This window comes from Scyliorhinus canicula, chromosome 17 (genome assembly GCF_902713615.1).
Source record: "Scyliorhinus canicula chromosome 17, sScyCan1.1, whole genome shotgun sequence".
NCBI classification, from domain to species: domain Eukaryota; kingdom Metazoa; phylum Chordata; class Chondrichthyes; order Carcharhiniformes; family Scyliorhinidae; genus Scyliorhinus; species Scyliorhinus canicula.
The window spans coordinates 84,386,193-84,405,332 of NC_052162.1; positions in this window are offsets into that span (position 1 = coordinate 84,386,193).

A 19,140-nucleotide genomic window follows, 5' to 3' on the forward strand; every position below is an offset into this window, starting at 1 on the left:
GCTGACGCGCACGATGACGTCAGCCGCGCATGCGCGGATTGGACGGTCCAACCCGCGCATGCGCGGATGACGTCATCGCGCATATGCGTCAAACCCGCGCATGCGCGGTCCGTCATGCCCCTCAGCCGCCCCGCGGACTGATCCTGCGGGGCGGCAGAGGGACAAAGAGTGCGCGGGAATCGGACCCGCTGCCCGCGATCGGTGCCCACCGATCGCGGGCCCATGCCACCCTTGGCACGGCCGTGGTGCAGCCCGTTTTCACGAATGGTGAGAGCAGGTATGTTTAAATTCGTGAAAACAGCCGGAAAGGCCTGGGAACTCGGCCCATTGGATAGGGGAGAATCGCTGTTCGCCGTAAAAAAACGGCGAGCTGCGATTCGTGTCGTGGGGTGGCCGTTGGGGGGGGGGGGGGGGGGGGAATAGCGGGAGGTCGGGAAAAATGTCGGGAAGGCCCTCCCGCTATTCTCTGACCCGTCGTAGGGGGCGGAGAATCGCGCCCCCTATTTTTTGTTTCGTATTGTGAATCCTACCATAGGGCCAACAGAGTGGAAGAATTTCCACTTGGCAATACTGGAGATCCAAGTGGAAGGGTTATCAGATGCGGATACTTTGTTTATAGAACATACTCTATGTTCTTGGTCTCAGGAACCACTTTGGTACAAATGCAAGACACTGACGGGGAAACACTGCACAAAGACAAAAACTTCAGAAAGCAAAGTACTGTGCACACCCCTGTCAGCATCAAGGGGGCTGAATGGAGATGGTTAGCAGTTTCAAATTCCGAGGGGTACACATCTCCAAAAATCTGTCCTGGTCCACCCACGTCGACGCTACCACCAAGAAAGCACAACAGCGCCTATACTTCCTCAAGAAACTGATGACATTCGGCGTGTCCACATTAACTCTTACCAACTTTTACAGATGCACCATAGAAAGCATCCTATCTGTGACTGCATCACAACCTGGTATGGTGACTGCTCGGCCGAAGACTGCAAGAAACTTCAGAGAGAGAACACAGCACAGTCCATCACACGAACCTGCCACCCATCCATTGAATCCATCTACACCTCGCGTTGCCTGGGAAAAACGGGCAGCATAATCAAAGATCCCTCCCACCCGGCTTACTCACTCTTCCGACTTCTTCCATCGGACAGGAGATACAAAAGTCTGAGAACACGCACAAACAGACTCAAAAACAGCTTCTTCCCCACTCTTACTAGACTCCCAAACGACCCTCTTATAGACTGACCTCATTAACATTACACCCCTGTATGCTTCACCCGTTGCCACTGTTTGAAAGTTACATTGTGTACCTTGTGTTGCCCTATTATGTATTTTCTTTTATTTCCTTTTCTTTTCATGCACTTAATGATCTGTTGAGCTGCTCACAAAATAAAACTTTTCACTGTATCTTGGTACACGTGACAATAAACACAATCCAAATCCAGGTCAAATGTTCTTCCTAAATACAGAGAGTACCTTCATGTGGTCCTGTTTCCAATCCTGAAAACCTGTGAGCTAAAGCTGTCAAGGAGGTGAGTGAAGCCTGGCCATTGGGCTCCTGGTCCATGTTGACTGTCATTCTCAATGCCAATATCTTAGAGTTAAGTCCATCAAAAATATACTGATTAATCTCACCGATGAAATGAAGCCTCTGAAGGCATTAATCCTCTAACTGCTCCAGCTCATTGTTTCATGGCTGCCATATTTGATTGGCAGAATAATGATGGGTACGAGCCCTTCTCTTGTAAGGTTGCCTTACCTCCTCAGCAATCAACAGTTGCTCCTCAATGTCCAACTGTTCATTAAGGTAGCATATGAATAATTGGACTGGAAAGGACACATCCATTGTGGAATCAGCAGCAGTGGGCAGTACAACCTCAACAAAGGCCTAAAAGCACCTAGAACCACATAGTATAACACAACTGAACCTCAGATTTCCTTTCTAAATGGCTGAGATAAAGAAAATCTATCCCCAAACTGAAAGTTGCTAACTGCCCCTTTGGAATGCTCAAGGCACAAAGTATTCAACAACTAATGCCCAGTCTTTACAGACATTCATAGAACATAGAACATACAGTGCAGAAGGAGGCCATTCGGTCCATCGAGTCTGCACTGACCCACTTAAGCCCTCAGTTCCACCCTATCCCATAACCCAATAACCCCTCCTAACCTTTTTTGGTAACTAAGGGCAATTTATCATGGCCAATCCACCTAACCTGCACGTCTTTGTACTGTGGGAGGAAACCAGAGCACCCGGAGGAAACCCACGCACACACGGGGAGAACGTGCAGACTCCACACAGATAGTGACCCAGCAGGGAATCGAACCTGGGACCCTGGCGCTGTGAAGCCACAGTGCTAATCACTTGTGCTACCGTGCTGCCCCGGACATTCCACCAAACAGATGTTCATTCAGTATTGAAAAATTTCATAAGGTCTTTAATCACATAAAATGGCTCAACTTGGAGAATGCAGTAATCCAAGAGACATGAAGCTGAAGGTTGACCTAATTTTATTTCAAACTGAAAAGTAAAGCTGTGCCTGCAGCAAATAACACGTGTCCCGGTCCAGGTCTGGGATGGTATTGAAAGGGCTCGACAACGAGTCCTAGCTGGACAGGCCTCTGCCCGTTACCATGGGAACCCTCACTCCATAGGGAGATCGATGAGTGGCCCCACCTGGTCCGCGTGAGGGTTATCACAGAGAGGGCTGAGAACATTGTGGAAGAATTTGTGGTTTTTAAAAGACACGGGCCGCAAATTCTCCGACTGTTGCGATTCACTTTTCCCGCTGGGAGCTCACCCTTGCCTGTGGGGTTCCCGGCGGCGAGCGGTGACTTCAATGGGAAATCCCATTGACAAGTGTCGGGCTAAACAGCTGGCTTGTAATGCAGAACAAGACCAGCAGCACGGGTTCACATTCCCGTCCCGGCCTCCCCCAACAGGCGCCAGAATGTGGCGACTAGGGGCTTTGCACAGTAACTTCATTAAAGCCTACTTGTGGCAATAAGCGATTATTATTGTATTTAAATACTTTTTCTAGCCAGCTATATTGTCAGATATGTGCTTTACCAATTAACCTCAGAATGACCACTCAATGCCCAGGTTTCTTCAATAAACAACAAAATCTTTAGTTTATATAAAACCAGACTTGTTAATTCAAAAGGCGATGCTTATTAATGGTCAGTGTAAAATATGAAAGTGTAATAATGAATCTTTCTAAATACCCGAACTCACACATAAAAAGTAAGTTTGGGGAATTCTGCCAAAAGGTTAAAAGTCAATGGCTCAAGAGAAAAAGATAAATGGTGGAGTCCTTGAAATGGGTTCTGTAGTTGGTGTCTTCACACTAGTCCCAGACAGACTTTGTGGAAAACTTGCAGTCAGTCAGTTTCAGCATGTAAAGCAATTTGGGCACTACTTCCATTCACTTTTCTTGCTTTGGAATGGGTCAGGAGCTGTTTCGTCTTCTTCACCCAGGCAGTTGATCCTTCTTGCTTCCTTCTCCAAAGCAAAACCGAAACCAGCTTTTTAAACACCGTTTTCCGGGCATGGCTATTCTTTCAAAGCTGTAAGCCAACCATGTGACCCTTTTGTAAACAGTCCACCAAGGTCAAGAGGTTTCAGCTTCTTTTAAACTGCTCTATTACCATTTCTCATCAATGTTGTCTTTTCCAAGAACAGCAGCAGCCTTGCATCGACCCTCCAAGGAAAAGTGGGCGAGATTCTCCTGTTTCCCAGCTGCATGTTTCTTGACTGATGTACCATCAATTGAACGCAAGACGAGTTGCTGTACAAAAGTATGGCTTTAATCAGCTAGATGTTAGCCCTGCGGTCGATTACAGTATAAGGACGACCGCCGGGAGTACTGGGTATTTATACCCCGCCCTGGAGGCGGGGTTAACTAAGCCTCTCGACCAATCGGGGAGCCGTCACATGACTGGTCTCAACCAATCGGTCAAGAGGCACTATGACCGACCAGGGCCAATGGTAAGCCGGTGTTCTGCAGCAATGGCAGGCAGCTATGCTAATCATACCACCACATTGACGCACGTCATTCGCTGGCCACAGGTTTCAGGGGCTAAACCAGCCCCTGATATATGTTGTGACCATTGAATAGTGGGAGAAAGAGAGAGGGAGAGAGAGACAGTGCACCCCTCCCATCTCAGTCATAACATGAACTGAGGAAATGTATCCTTTCTATCCCCTGTGAGCTATACTCTTCTAAATATGCGGATGCAATGAAACAAAGACGATATTATGTGCAATTGTAGAAACGCATGTAGAATTTAACGGCAAGCCATTTCAAGCTCTCCTGGGTTATTATTTAAAAACGTTAATGCTGGTTTTCCATCTGTTGAGACTTCCAAAGCTATTGGAGTGATGTATTCTTAATAGGCTGCATATTGAATTTAAGCTCTATAATTGCAGTAAAGTGTTTAAAATGTATTGAAAACACTCCAGTAGATTAAGGTATAAAGCATGATGTATTACACATCACACTTGATTGAGGCAACGTTCAAACAACAATTGTCTCAAATTTGTGACAATCCCCAGAAATATTAGCTTGCCAAATTAAAAAAAAATTATTTTATGGGATGTGGGCTTCACTGGTTAGGCCAGCATTTATCGTGACTCCCTAGTTGCCCTTCAGAAGGTGGTGGTGAGTTGCCTTCTTGAACCACTGGAGTCCTTGAAGTGTAGGTACACCCACAATGCTCTTAGGGAAGGAGACCCAGAATGTTGCCCCAGCGACAGTGAAGGACTGGCGATATGTTTCCAGGTCAGGGTGGAGAGTGACTTGGAGAGGAACCTCCAGGTGGTGGGGTGCCCAGGAGTCTGCTGCTCATCCTTCTAGATGATAGCAGTCATAGGTTTGGAAGGTGTTGTTTAAGGAACCTTGGGGAGTTATCCTGCAGTGCATTTTGTAGAATGGTACACATGGTTGCCACTGTTTGTTGGTTGTAGAGGGTTTCAACGTTTGTGGAAGGAGGAGCAATTAAGTGGGCTGCTTTGTCCTGGGTGGTGTCGAGCCTCATGAGTGTTGTTGGAGCAGCACTCATCCAGGCAAGCGGAGAGTATTCCATTACACTCCTGACGTGTGCTTGTAGACGGTGGACAGGCTTTGGGGGGTCAACAGGTGAGTTACTCGCTACAGGATTCCTAGCCTTTGTCCTGCCCTGGTAGCTGCAGTATTAATATGGCTAGTCCAGTTCAGTTTCTGATCAATGGTCCCAATGGGGGATTCAGCGATGATAATGCCATTGAATGTCAAAGGGTGATGGTTAGACCCTCTCTTGTAGGAGATGGTCATTGCCTGGTAATTGTGTGGCGCAAATGTAACTTGCCACTTATCAGCCCAAGCTTGGATATTGTCTAGGTCTTGCTGCTTTTGGACATGGACTACTTCATTATTTGAGGAGTCATGAATGGTGCTGAACATTGTGCAGTCATCTGTGAACATCCCCACTTCTGACCTTCTGATGGAAATGAGGTCATTGATGAAGCAGCTGAAGATGGTTGGGCCTAGCACAATCCAAACGCAATGCACTGGATGCATAGATGGGTGGAAACATATATACAGAGTATCCAGCTCACCAGACCAGAGAATTGGAAGAACAACCTTGAAGAACGTCAGGAAGAATGTGCACACCATTCCCTTATCTCCACGGCCAAATTTTATGGAATGAATAGGAGAATTGCTGCTGAGATTTACTCTGGGAAACTGTAGCTCCCCGAAATTCTGATACAAAAATTATGATTCTATTTTGGCACAGCCTTTAATTTAAATATGTTCATATCTACTAAAGAGAGATGAGAAGAATTAAAAATGACTGACCGAGATTTCATTGCTGACATTGAAAAAAGTCGCCCACAAACACCTAATGATTTCTGTGCTATGGATTTCCCCTTTTCAATATTTATTGGAATTTGACACCATCAAGGGGTTCTTCAGGGTCCAGTAGCAGTCTTGACATCAAGCACAGAAAGCAGCCAATCACATTGAAGTATTTTCACAGACAGCAAACCAAGATCAAAAGCTGCTGATTGTCCTACACTTTTTGTTAAATTTTACAGAAAGCAAAATAAATGAACTGGGATATGTGCATGGGATTAAGGGAGAAGCTGAAACATCATGAACAAATTTTAATAATGAATTTTCACTTTTAAAAGAGGTGGAATTATCTTTTCGTAGTGTAAAAGTTTTATTTTTTTGAAATGTAACATTGTTTTTGTCCAGGAAGAGAATGTTTCTCAGCTGTAATTATAAACTTAGTATTCCGCTAAGAAAGAACAGGATGAAATCTTTAAGCCCAATGGGATTTACAAAGAGCTAGGTGGGTGCTAAAAATAGAGCCATCAGTTGTTGTGCAGAATCTCTGGTTCCATCTATTCTGGGCTATTTTCTTGAAGGCAAGATGGGGGCCTGAGGCAGGTCTATCTGCCCTCAAGGGAGGGGTAGCAAATTGACCTTGTTAATGATCTTTTAAGACCAATTGACAGATGCCAACTGTGACACCAGTGAGCACCTTTTTTCCAGCGACACATTCATCTGCCTTAGCCTCCTATTTCTGTACGCGCCTATTGCACTTGGCACCAGATATACTCCAGAGATGACTACCTTTGAGGTCCCACGAGCTAATTTTCTACCTAGCTCCTCAGATTCTAACTGCAGGACCACATCTCCCTTCCTATCTAAGTAATTTGCACCAATGTGGACCATGACCTCTGGCTGTTCATCCTTCCACAGAAGAATATCCTGCAGCTTCCATTGTTGGATTCTCCCAGTTACAGGGCTCATCGATTGTACCCTTGTATCCATTAACTACACAGTGACTGGCCAGTGAAGTTTAACAACATCAAGGGCTTCCACCACCTCCATTTTCTTTTGGTTTGCAAATACATGTTGTTATATTACACTTTGTGGTAATATGTCATTATTCTTTTACCTTCTGATCCAGAATGGTCTGATGAGTTGATGATAAAGAAACCACCAATCTTTAGTTTGAAGCAAAACTAATTTATTGAATAACGATTAATTGAATAAAGTTTGCACACACTACTGGCCTATAACTATTAATAAAGTAAGGTTGAATCTGTTAAACAGTAATCTATAATCTAGTATTAACTAATGATGACCTTGCATGATGTGGAAGGAAGTTAATGAGTTACCAATTTAGAAGCATCCTGGGAATATTGACTATATTTTAACACTGCTTTTGAGCGAAATTAAGTAGGTCAGGTAATGTAAACCTAGGTCAGATAATGTAAACTAAGTACTGGCCTTATTATGATAATAAGTTGTTCTTCCAAAGGACAACAAAATGCGTACTCGACTTGTTTTTAAACCAAGGGCAAAACATTCATATTTCCTCTTGCGTATGTTTTAATAAGTGCGTACAGAAATCTCTTCAAAGTTGTTTAGTTCACACTATAAATATAATGGTTTTCGACTGCATAACTCAGAGAGCAGTGCACTAGCTTTTTGCAGCTGGAACGCTCTCTCTCCACAAATATATTTGTGTCAATAAATTTCCTTAAATCGAACCTCGAGGAATTTGACTTTATTATGATTTCCACGACACATGAACTCTCTCTCTAACTTAAACTACTCCTCGTGCTGTGATCAATACTTTTCCTTTGCTAACCACCCAGCCTTCCCTGAGGTCTGATATTTATACTGGGAACCGTGGTGCCCTCTAGTGTCTGAATTACACCAAGATGTAATAATTAACCCTTCACTGGTGTACCTATATACATATCATTACACATGTGTCCTTGCTTTCCCAGCAGATGCCTGGACTCCTTCATCCTCTGGCCGTCCAGGATTCTGCAGTTTTGCATTCCACCCCTCAAACTCCAGGATTGGATCCTAGGGGATCAAGGGATATCCCAAAAGAAGGTGGATGTTCAGCCCTTTATGGGAACCCAAGACGGGGTCATGTAGCCAAGGCAGTCTGTTCACAGGGACCATAAGCAGCAGATCATCGGGTTTCTGAAGATGCCTTTTTAGGGCCTGGACCGATCAAGTGGCACATTGCTAGACATCACAAGAGTTTCACATGCTGTGCTGGTTTGCTGCGCTGTCCAGAGAAGTGAGGTGCTTGAAGAGGGTGAAGCCATAGAGTGACACAACTTACAGGAGCAGGAGGTAAAACAGATTTAAATTAGATTAGATTTACATTTATTGTCATGTGTACTGTGGTACAGTGAAAAGTATTGTTCTGCGTACAGTCCAGGCAGATCGTTTCATGTATGAAAAACATAGGACATGCGACAAATGCACAATGTAAACACATAGACATAGAAATTGAATGAAGCATATGGAGTGTAATGCTAACATCAGTAGAGAAGATGCGTAGAGTGATCAGTTCAGTCCGTCATTCAGGAGATCTGACCCACTACGTTTGTGTCATCAGCAAATTTATAGGTGGAGTTGGAGCCGAATTTGGTCACACAGTTGTGTGTGTATAGGGAGTATTGTAGAGGGCTACATACACAACCTTGTGGGGCCCCGGTATTGAGGATTATCGTGGAGGAGGTGTCGTTGCTTATCCGTAATGATTTTGGTCGATGGGTCAGGAAGTTGAGTATCCAGTTGCAGAGGGAGTAACCAAGTCCTAGGTTTTGGAGCTTTGATATGAGCTAGGCTGGGATTATGGTGTTGAAGACGGAGCTGTAGTCAATGAATAAGAGTCTGACATAGGAATTAGTGTTGTTGAGATGTTCCAGAGATGAGTGTAAGGCCTGAGAGTATGGAGCATGTTGTAGACACTGAGAAAAAGGACTTCTTGATAACAGATTTCTTGCAAGGACTCTCCCTGGATTGAATAAGGAATAGAGAGGGAGAGCTCAGGGCGTGTGACCAGGAAGCAAGTCAATGACCTACACCTGGCTGCACCCACCCCCCGCGACCTCTCCCCACTCCCCCACCCCCACAGATGCGTCCATCCACCCTCCTCCTTCAACACCCCAACTCTACCTCCCCTCCCCCCTTCAACTCTCCCAACCCCTCCAACAATGTCCTCTCTGTATCTCCTCAGTAAAAGCTCTCCCACAATCAGCAAGAGAGGGCCCAGACTGGCGGTGGGGTGCCGGACATCAGAATCCTCACCCCCTTCGAAGAGCGTGCCCTGGAGGTGACCGGTGTGGCCAAGGACAGGGCGCTCACTAACGCGGAGGCTGGCGGATGCCACAGAGGTAAGGAACTACCGGGCTGTCAAACGTGAGTACTGATTGTCTTACTGACTACCCACTCCCTCCCACTGACCACATGTCCATTCTCCCGCAGGTCCTCCAGACAATGGAGCCGCCCGTCCCGGGTGGCCCCCTCTTCTGACTCCGAGGAGGATACCTTGGAGGAGAGCTCCGAGGACGCAACTGTGGTCATGGCACAGCTGTCATCCCCACCTTCCACCAGCGCAGATACGCACACCTCAGTGGGAAATATTAGTGGTCAGGCATCTGACGCACAATCTACAATTGTGGGGGAGCACCACACCACTGATGATGCACATCAGGTGGAGGCAGGAACTCCCAGGCGAGACAGCAGTTGGAGGGCTGCTGGATCCCAGATGCTGACCTTATGAAAGTGAGTTGCCCGGATGATAAGGAGCAGCCGGGAAGCTCAGAGCGAGATGTCAGCATCGCTCCAGCAGATCCATAGCTGATTGGAGGAGTCCCAGAGGCTACAGGCGCAGGGGATGGCACCGGCAATGGATGGTACCGAGGCCAACACTGCTAGGGTGGCGACTGCAATGGAATGCCTGGTGCACAATGTTGGCACCGAGTGAAGGTGTCCAAGGCATCGTGCAGTGACAGCCATGGCTGAGGGTCTCGGCAGTATGTCTGCCTCACTGGAGGATGTCACCCAGTGCCAGGCCGATCTTGGTAAGGTTCTGCGGGACATGTCCCGCTCTCAGATGGGCACAGCCGAGGCATTGTGGAGCTTGTCCCAGTTGCAGCTGGGCATTGCCGAAGCATGGCCCGGTCACTGGGGGAATGTGTTCCAGTCACTGAGGAGTATCACCGAGGGTGTCGATACCATGACACAGACATTAGGGAATAGCCTGGCTGGCAGAGCCACATGGTGCAGCGGCAGCCGGGGCTTGATCCAGCTGCCACCCGCCTCCCCACCCTCCCCCCCACTCACCACCCCGCCCCAAGGTGAACCGCAGGGCCCTATGGGGACTGACTGGGAGGAGGGGGCCCTGGGTGCCAATGCGGACCCATCCCATGGAGTGGTGAGGGTGGGCACCAGCTCCCCCAAGATCCAACCATCTGATGAGGCTGCGTCTCGCAGCCAGCACACGGGACAGAGTGGCTTGGCTGTGCAGGCCGACAAGTGAGCCGGGGCCCTCCGGGGCCCTCCAGTTCCAGAGCCCCCAGAGGATGCCTGTCAGGGGCATCGAGGGGCACGGGGCAAGGTAGGCAGCTGGCTGTCTTTGAATCCTGGGGACACAACTGGACGTAGCGGTAGAGTGAGGAGGACCAGGCACGTTGAGGATCACTGAGGGCATTGGGGTGGGGGAAAGGGGGGGAGGGGTTTGGAGGGGGCAGCACCACTGGGAGTGGGGTACAGTGCAGCACATTAAAACCCTTTTTGCACAACCATTATGATGTCTGTCACCTCTTTCCACAATGCGGGCTGAGCACTGGACCCTTTGCCCATCTCTCCAGGCACCCCCCCCCCCCCCCCCCACCAACTCAACGTGGCATTCACCCACCCTCTGGCCTGGCCATGGACATGTCCCCAGAGCTGTGGCCCATCCCCTGGGTGTTCAGATGTTGGCTGCTGCATGTGTGGTGTTGTCTCCCGCATTGTTCAAGCACAGTGTCCATGCAGCAAGTTGTGATTGGGATGCTAGGCAATGACTCCCACATGCTACATGACCCGCCCACCCACGGAAATCTGTGAAGTGCTCACTTCTTAACCATGATTGCCAATTTACAATACCCTTCAGCCGCGCAGCCAGAGGCCTCAGCAGTCGCTGGGGGTTACGGTAGTCGTCGGGGCGGACGGGCAGCGATAAGAGTCACCCCCGGGAATGGGAACACACAATCCAGCATTAGTATGGTGGTGCTGCTAGAGGCAGCACCCCCCCTCCCCACCCCAGGTTGGGTCCCCCACCTCCCTCCGAGCACGTGTGCAAAGGTGGCTACTCACCTCCTCGCTTCCCCACTGAAGCCCTTCCGGCAGGTTCACGTTTTTCAAAAAGACTAATCAGTGCCAGCATGAGCACTCGCTGGGGAGGTCGCTGAATGACGGGAGGCCATTGGATATGGAATCTTTCTCGTTAATTGTATGGAGATGGGGTTACGTGGTGATAATTGATTTCTCGCCGCACTACTTACCAAAGTGGGCCGGTTGCATCGCAGGTATGAATCTCATTTTTGGCCTCTCCCGCCATTCACTGGCCTCTTTACGTTTGAGCGAGAGCGCACCGAGGCCGGAGTATCGCGCCCATTGTTTTGATGCAGGCTCTTTCACAGTGCGTTCTGTTTAGATGCCCTTCAGATAGCCAGGCAGGCCTATTTTGTTGATGATGGCCCATTGTGAGGGGTGAAGATCAAAGGCAGTGTCAGCTCCTGGGTGGCACTCCAGATCACTAGAGGGGAGCATGGCCTGTGATCTAACTCATGTCCCCTCCAAAATCCTCTGTGCCATCAGTCATCACTGATCGTCACTGCATGTTAGTGCACTTCTCCCGTACCAATTCAGAGTCCTGCGTTTTATGGATCTCCATGAGATTGGCGACGGTCTCAATGGAAGGTCTGATGCATTTAAGTTGTTGAGCTGTGGTGGCTCACATGAGTTGGATGGACTAAGCAGCCTGTCACTGGAAAAATGGTGGTGTTGCTCTGACTGCAAACCAAAGCAATGGGCCGAAGTCGCGCCGCTGTCCGGCCTCTCCCGCCACCGTTGTTTAAACCACCTCTGTGCCAGCGGGATTGGCGGTGTGGGCGGGCCCCCGGAGTCCTGGGGGGGTCACGGGGCGATCGGACCCCAGGGGGTGCCCCCACGGTGGCCTGGCCCGTGATCGGGGCCCACCAATCGGTGGACGGGCCAGTGCCATGGGGGCACTCATTTTCTTCTGCCGCCGCCACGGCCTCCACCATGGCGGAGGCGTAAGAGACCCCCTCCACCGCGCATGCGCCGGTGGTGACGTCAGCAGCTGCTGACGATCTGCGCTGCGCGGGCTCACGCTGACCGGCGAAGGACTTTCGGCCAGCCCCGCGCCGATCGGCGTAGCGCCAAAGGCCGTTGGCGCCAGTTTTGGTGCAAGTCGGCGGAGCGGGAGCCACTCCGGCACGGGCCTAGCCCCTAAAGGTGTGGCGAATTCCGCATCTTTGGGGAGGCCCGACGCCGGAGTGGTTGGCGCCACTCCGCTACGCCGGAACCCCCCGTCCTGCCAGGTAGGGGGGAATTTTGCCCCTGTTGTGTTCGGTGCACTGGTCTAACACTGGCTGCAACTAGATGCACCTTACATCAGAAAGATACTCCAGACCTTGAAGTTAGTTCAGTCAGGTTTATTGAGCTAATAGCACAGTTAGCACAGTTCTCTGTGAGTTTGACTCTTTGCTAATTTAAGTGTGGTTACTCTGTCTGACTGAACCAGACCAGCTCTTAGCCACGTGGTGGAGGTGTGAAATTGTAACAAGACCCTTGACTGACTCTCTAGATATTCATCAGTGGAAAGGGGCGGAGTGTGAGTGCCTCATGTCTTTTATAGTCAGATCCCACCCCTGAGTGTTCTGCCTGCTTATTGGTCATGTCCTATTCTCTGTGACCATTCGCTGTTTATCTATATATCATTATGTGTATGCCTGCATGTCATGACAAAATCCTGACCTCCGTTTCCAATAACACTGAATGCCATTTGTTGACAAAATCACTTAATCCGATTCTCTGATAAGCTCACTTGCATAATTCTAGACTAAATTCAACCCAATCATTCCGGGCTAAATTTGAAACCAGGTCATGTTAACCTAGGGAACAGCTTAACCCACAGCACTAGTCCACAGCAACCGCCCACGTCAAATCCTACCTGAGAGCCTGCTGAACAAATCTTACAGCTTTCTTACAAGCGATTTCAAAAACTTAGATGACATAAGAACATAAGAACTAGGAGCAGGAGTAGGCCATCTGGCCCCTCGAGCCTGCTCCGCCATTCAATGAGATCATGGCTGATCTTTTGTGGACTCAGCTCCACTTTCCGGCCCGAACACCATAACCCTTAATCCCTTTATTCTTCAAAAAACTATCTATCTTTACCTTAAAAACATTTAATGAAGGAGCCTCAACTGCTTCACTGGGCAAGGAATTCCATAGATTCACAACCCTTTGGGTGAAGAAGTTCCTCCTAAACTCAGTCCTAAATCTACTTCCCCTTATTTTGAGGCTATGCCCCCTAGTTCTGCTTTCACCCACCAGTGGAAACAACCTGCCCGCATCTATCCTATCTATTCCCTTCATAATTTTATATGTTTCTATAAGATCCCCCCGCATCCTTCTAAATTCAAATGAGTACAGGCCCAGTCTACTCAACCTCTCCTCATAATCCAACCCCTTCAGCTCTGGGATTAACCTAGTGAATCTCCTCCGCACACCCTCCAGTGCCAGTACGTCCTTTCTCAAGTAAGGAGACCAAAACTGAACACAATACTCCAGGTGTGGCCTCACTAACACCTTATACAATTGCAGCATAACCTCCCTAGTCTTAAACTCCATCCCTCTAGCAATGAAGGACAAAATTCCATTTGCCTTCTTAATCACTTGTTGCACCTGTAAACCAACTTTCTGTGACTCATGCACTAGCAGACCCAGGTCTCTCTGCACAGCAGCATGTTTTAATATTTTATCATTTAAATAATAATTTCTTTTGCTGTTATTCCTACCAAAATGGATAACCTCACATTTGTCAACATTTTATTCCATCTGCCAGACCCGAGCCCATTCACTTAACCTATCCAAATCCCTCTGCAGACTTCCAGTATCCTCTGCACTTTTCGCTTTACACTCATCTTAGTGTCATCTGAAAACTTGGACACATTGCACGTGGTCCCCAACTCCAAATCATCTATGTAAATTGTGAACAATTGTCGGCCGAACATTGAACCCTGAGGGACACCACTAGCTACTGATTGCCAACCAGAGAAACACCCATTAATCCCCACTCTTTGCTTTCAATTAATTAACCAATCCTCTATCCATGCTACTACTTTACCCTTAATACCATGCATCTTTATTTTATGCAGCAACCTTTTGTGTGGCACCTTGTCAAAGGCTTTCTGGAAATCCAGATATACCACATCCATTGGCTCCCCGTTATCTACCGCTCTGGTAATGTCCTCAAAAAATTACACTAAATTTGTTAGGCACGACCTGCCCTTTATGAACCATGCTGCGTCCAGATGCCTCGCTATTTCTTCTTTGATGATAGATTCCAGCATCTTCCCTACTACCGAAGTTAAGCTCACTGGCCTATAATTACCCGCTTTCTGCCTACCTCCTTTTTTAAACAGTGGTGTCACGTTTGCTAATTTCCAATCCGTCGGCACCACCCCAGAGTCTAGTGAATTTTGGTAAATTATCACTAGTGCATTTGCAATTTCCCTAGCCATCTCTTTTAGCACTCTGGGATGCATTCCATCAGGGCCAGGAGACTTGTCTACCTTTAGCCCCATTAGCTTGACCATCGCTACCTCCTTTGTGATAATAATCATCTCAAGGTCCTCACCAGTCATAGCCTCATTGACATTATGCTAATGTATTATTCAGCATGTGATATGTTATTAGAAAAAGGGACTCATATTGAGCCTGACACTTCGCAGCTTATTAGTTGAATTTGCAAGAACAAAACAGAAGGGCAAAAAACCTCGAGTGTTTGCTGAACCAAAGTAATGGGCATTTCGTTCTGATTCACCGACATTGTCCAGCCAGCTTACAATTAATTTTTTTTAAAAATTCATTTATGCGATGTGGGCTTCGCTGGCCAGGCCAATATTCATCGCCCGTACCCAATTGCCGTTGAGAAAGTGGTGGTGAGCCGCCTTCTTGAACCGCTGCAGTGTATGTGGTGTAGGTACACCCACTGTGCTGTTAGGGAGGGAATTCCAAGATTACGGCCCAGCAACAGTGAAGGAACGGCAATATATTTCCAAGTCAAGATGGACTGAGCACAGCTTATATCAAGATAAAGAAGAAAGTATGGCCTGAATTTTACGCTTCCTCACTGGCAGGTTTTTAGGTAGTGGGAGGGGAGGGGGGGGGGGGGGGGGGGTGGCGTGTTAAATTTCAGGGGCAGGATTCCCTCTGGTTCCCACCCCACACAACAATTTTACACATGGGAAGCCTGCCCTTCCCCTCAATTTCGGGCAGGAAGTGGGGAGGGGGTGCAATCTCAATCAGAGGCCTTCTGCGTGGGCGCCCTCCCACCTTAATGCCCAGTGAGCTCCAGACCTCCCTCCCACCCCCAACAGCCTCTCTCCCGGGACACCCATCACACTCCTTGTGACCTCCAGGCATTCCCTACCCTCCCCGCCCAGGGACACTTGACACCTTGTCCTCTGGTTCTGGGGCTTTGGATCAGGCAGGTTCATGCTGTCCTTGCTCCATAAACTGCTGCACTGTTGCTACAGGGATTGGAGGGCTCCTGGACAATTAGATTGGCTGGAAGCAATCTAAGGCAGAACTTCCTCGTGATTGAGGGGCGACTGTCCCCTCTAATGTCGATCCACACTTATTGGAGTCGTAAATGGCTCTTCAGGGGCCTATGATTCCCTGCCCGTGTTTGAGTGTGTAATTCAGGAACCAGCCAGGTACATCAGGCTGCATATTATCTTATCAATGTGAGAGTGATTTTAAAGTCCTGGCCAGGAAGTCAGCAAATCGTGCAGTGGGAGAACATTTTGGAACAGTTAAACAACCTTTCTTCATGCTGGCCCATCTTTAAACAGAGGTATGAATGGGAGGACTGCCATTGGTGCAGAGCATTGGTTTCCCATTGGCTCTGGCTGGTCATGTGCCTCTCGTATGATTGGCTGGGACTAGTCATGTGACTGCTCACCAATTGGTCGAGAGGCAGGTAGACCCCGCCTCCGAGGTGGAGTATAAGTACCCAGAGTTCCCGGCGGTCGGCCTTTCTCTGTAGTCGACCACCGGGCTAACAACTAGCTGATTAAAGCCAAAGTTTGGACCTTCATCGTGCCTCGTATCCAATTGATGGTACATCACAACCTTTCTTCATGCTGGCCCATCTTTAAACAGAGAGACAAACACAGCTCGCTGGCTTGTGCCCTGTGAAGATCAGACAGCTTCGAGGCCTTGTGCGGGTGGGGTTGGAGGGTAACCGGGAAGGTTTCCTCAGGCAAAAGGAGAGAGCCCTGGGAGTTGCACTCTTTCCATCACCAAGTCTCACAAAAAGAAGGTTCTGTCTTACCTGACAAAGACTCTGTTGGCTATATGCAAGGTTTTATTGAGCATCACTAGTTGCCTTGGGCTGTTATGAGGGGCTGGTTTGGTACAGTGGGCTATACAGCTGTCTTGTAATGCAGAACAAGGCCAGCAGCATGGATTCAATTCCCCCACCAGCCTCCCCGAATAGGTGCCGAAATGTGGCGACTAGGGGCTTTTCACAGTAACTTGAAGCCGACTTGTGACAATAAGTGATTATTATTATTATTTCTGCCCCCTTTCGAACCGGGACTATTCTGACATTATTTATTTCTTCCTCTATTTCTCCACTCCTTCCCCCAGCCCCCAGCTCCCAGCCTGCTTTGCTTGTCTCCTTCAGGGCCCCTTTTTGTGCACCATTTCTCAGCTGTCAATACAACTATTCAATATAGAACAATTTAATTCATTATGGCAGTGTTCGACACCACAGACTACCAATCAGCAAAGCCACAGGGGGTTAGCTTTCATTGTGGCGAACTTCGGAGACCACATGACCTCCTTGTCCGAGGTTTCGGCAAATCTCAGAGGCCACGTGGCTTCCCAGCCAATGGAATCAGAGCACGCGCAGTTTCAGCTGGAGCACGAGCCTTTAAAAGCCACAGTCAAGGTCTGGACATCTGTGGAGGTCTAAGTTTCTGGCTAACATAACCAATGCATGATGGGACGCTTGGCCATAATTATAATGCCCCCATAAATCTACTGACAGGGTCAGAATAAGAAACTACCTATTTGAAAAGCATATTTGCAGTATCAGTTAAACATAAACTCTCATCTGAAACCACATACCTTGTACAAAGCGCTTTGACCTCGTTAAAGTGAGTATGCAGCCAGAAATGAAGCAGACCCTAACCCTGTCTTTACTCATATCAACTGGACAAACCAACCAGACATCTGGGGCGTGAATCCCGCCCCGCCGCTCCGACGCCAGCTGCCGAATTATCCGGCGCCGGTTTTTCGGCGGGGGTGGGAATCACGTCAGGCAGTCTGAGGAGGTTGGCAGTGCCCCCCCCCCGACGATTCTCTGCCCCGCAATGAGCCGAGCGGCCAGTCCCGCCCAATCCCACCGACGTAAATCAAACCAGGCCGGCCTGGCGGGAAATGGCTCTGCGGGCGTGAACCACTCCGGCATCGGGCCGCCCCGAAAGTGCGGAATCCTCCGCACCTTCAGGGGCTAGAGCGGTGCCGGAATGGTTTGCGTTGCGCCAGCCGGCGTGGAAGAGGCCTGGCGCCACGCTAACCGGCGCCGAAGGGCCTCTGCCAGCCGGCGTGAGTTGGCACTTGCGCTGGAGCGCCTGCGTGTGCTGGCGTCATCCCAGCGCATGCGCAGGGGGGGTTCTTCTCCGCGTCGGCCATTGCGGACTTTTACACCAGCCAACGCAGAGGAATAGAGTGCCCCCGCGGCACAGGCCTGCCCCCGGATCGGTAGGCCCCGATCGCGGGCCAGGCCACTGTGGGGGCATCTCCAGGGGGCCGGATCCCCCCCGCGGACCCCGGAGGCCGCCCGCGTAGCCAGGACCCGCCGGTATGTACCTACTCTAATTTACGCTGACGGGACCGACCGAAAACGGACGGCCACTCGGCCCATTGCGGGCCGGAGAATCGCTGGGGGCCGCTGCCACCGGCCGCCGACCGGCACGGCATGGTTCCCGCCGCCGTCAAATCCCCGGCGCCGGAGAATTTGGTAGCCAGCGGAGGTGGGATTCACGCCCCTCCTCCTCCTCTCCCCCCCCCCCCCCCCCCCCCCCCACCACCAGGTGATTCTCTGACCCGGTGGGGGATCGGAGAATGCCGTCCCAGATTTTTATAGCGTTGGGCCGACTTTTGGAGGCTTTTAAAAATGCATGCCGGTCCCGGTTCTGGGACCCCTGCCCCTATTGCCAGTGGTTGCTATTTTCAACTGTTCGGGTTAAGGATGCAGTTGGTGAGCCCAAACCCTGGTCTCCCTACCTGGCCGGCTCCATTGCAGAGGTAGGCCTCTCATACACCCCCACAATTTTCATGGAGTGAGGCCAAATTCTCAAGGTTCAAGGCCCCTCGGAGGATTTGTGAAACATAGCCTGGATTATGGAACCCTTTGTAAGGTATGTTCAAAAGGTCTTGTCCTTGTCCCCAATCATAACCCTCCATGTCCCCCTGCATCCTCCATGCCGACTCACCCAGTTTGAAGGCCAGAAGCAATGAACCAGAAGATAACATTGGAAAGTCTTGAAATGCCTCCTTCGCAATAAAAATATTGTGGTTTGGGGCCCTTTTCAAGAAAGCAGACCTGCCAAATCAGGAAATTTCTCCACTTGAGCTTCCTGCATTGATGGTGAAAATCTATGTTGCTTTTAATTCAGTAAAATGTCTCAAGGCATTTTATAGGAGGATTATCAAAAAAAATTGAACATCGAGTCACATAATGAGGAATTTAGCTAGATTACCAAAAGATTGTAACAGAGACAGGTTTTAAGTAGCATCTTAAAGGAGAAAAGAGAGGTCAAGAGCTGGAAGGGTTTCGGGAGGGAGCCTCATAGTTTAGGAACAATTAAAACGGGCAAATAATGCCAGGATTGGAGAAGGATTGATATACTGAAGATCTGTAAGACTTGTGAAGGTAACAGATACTAGGAGGTTGATTATTACCTGAATATCTTTAAATTAAGAGAGTGGAATGTACGAGACCTGTTTGTTCTTATACACC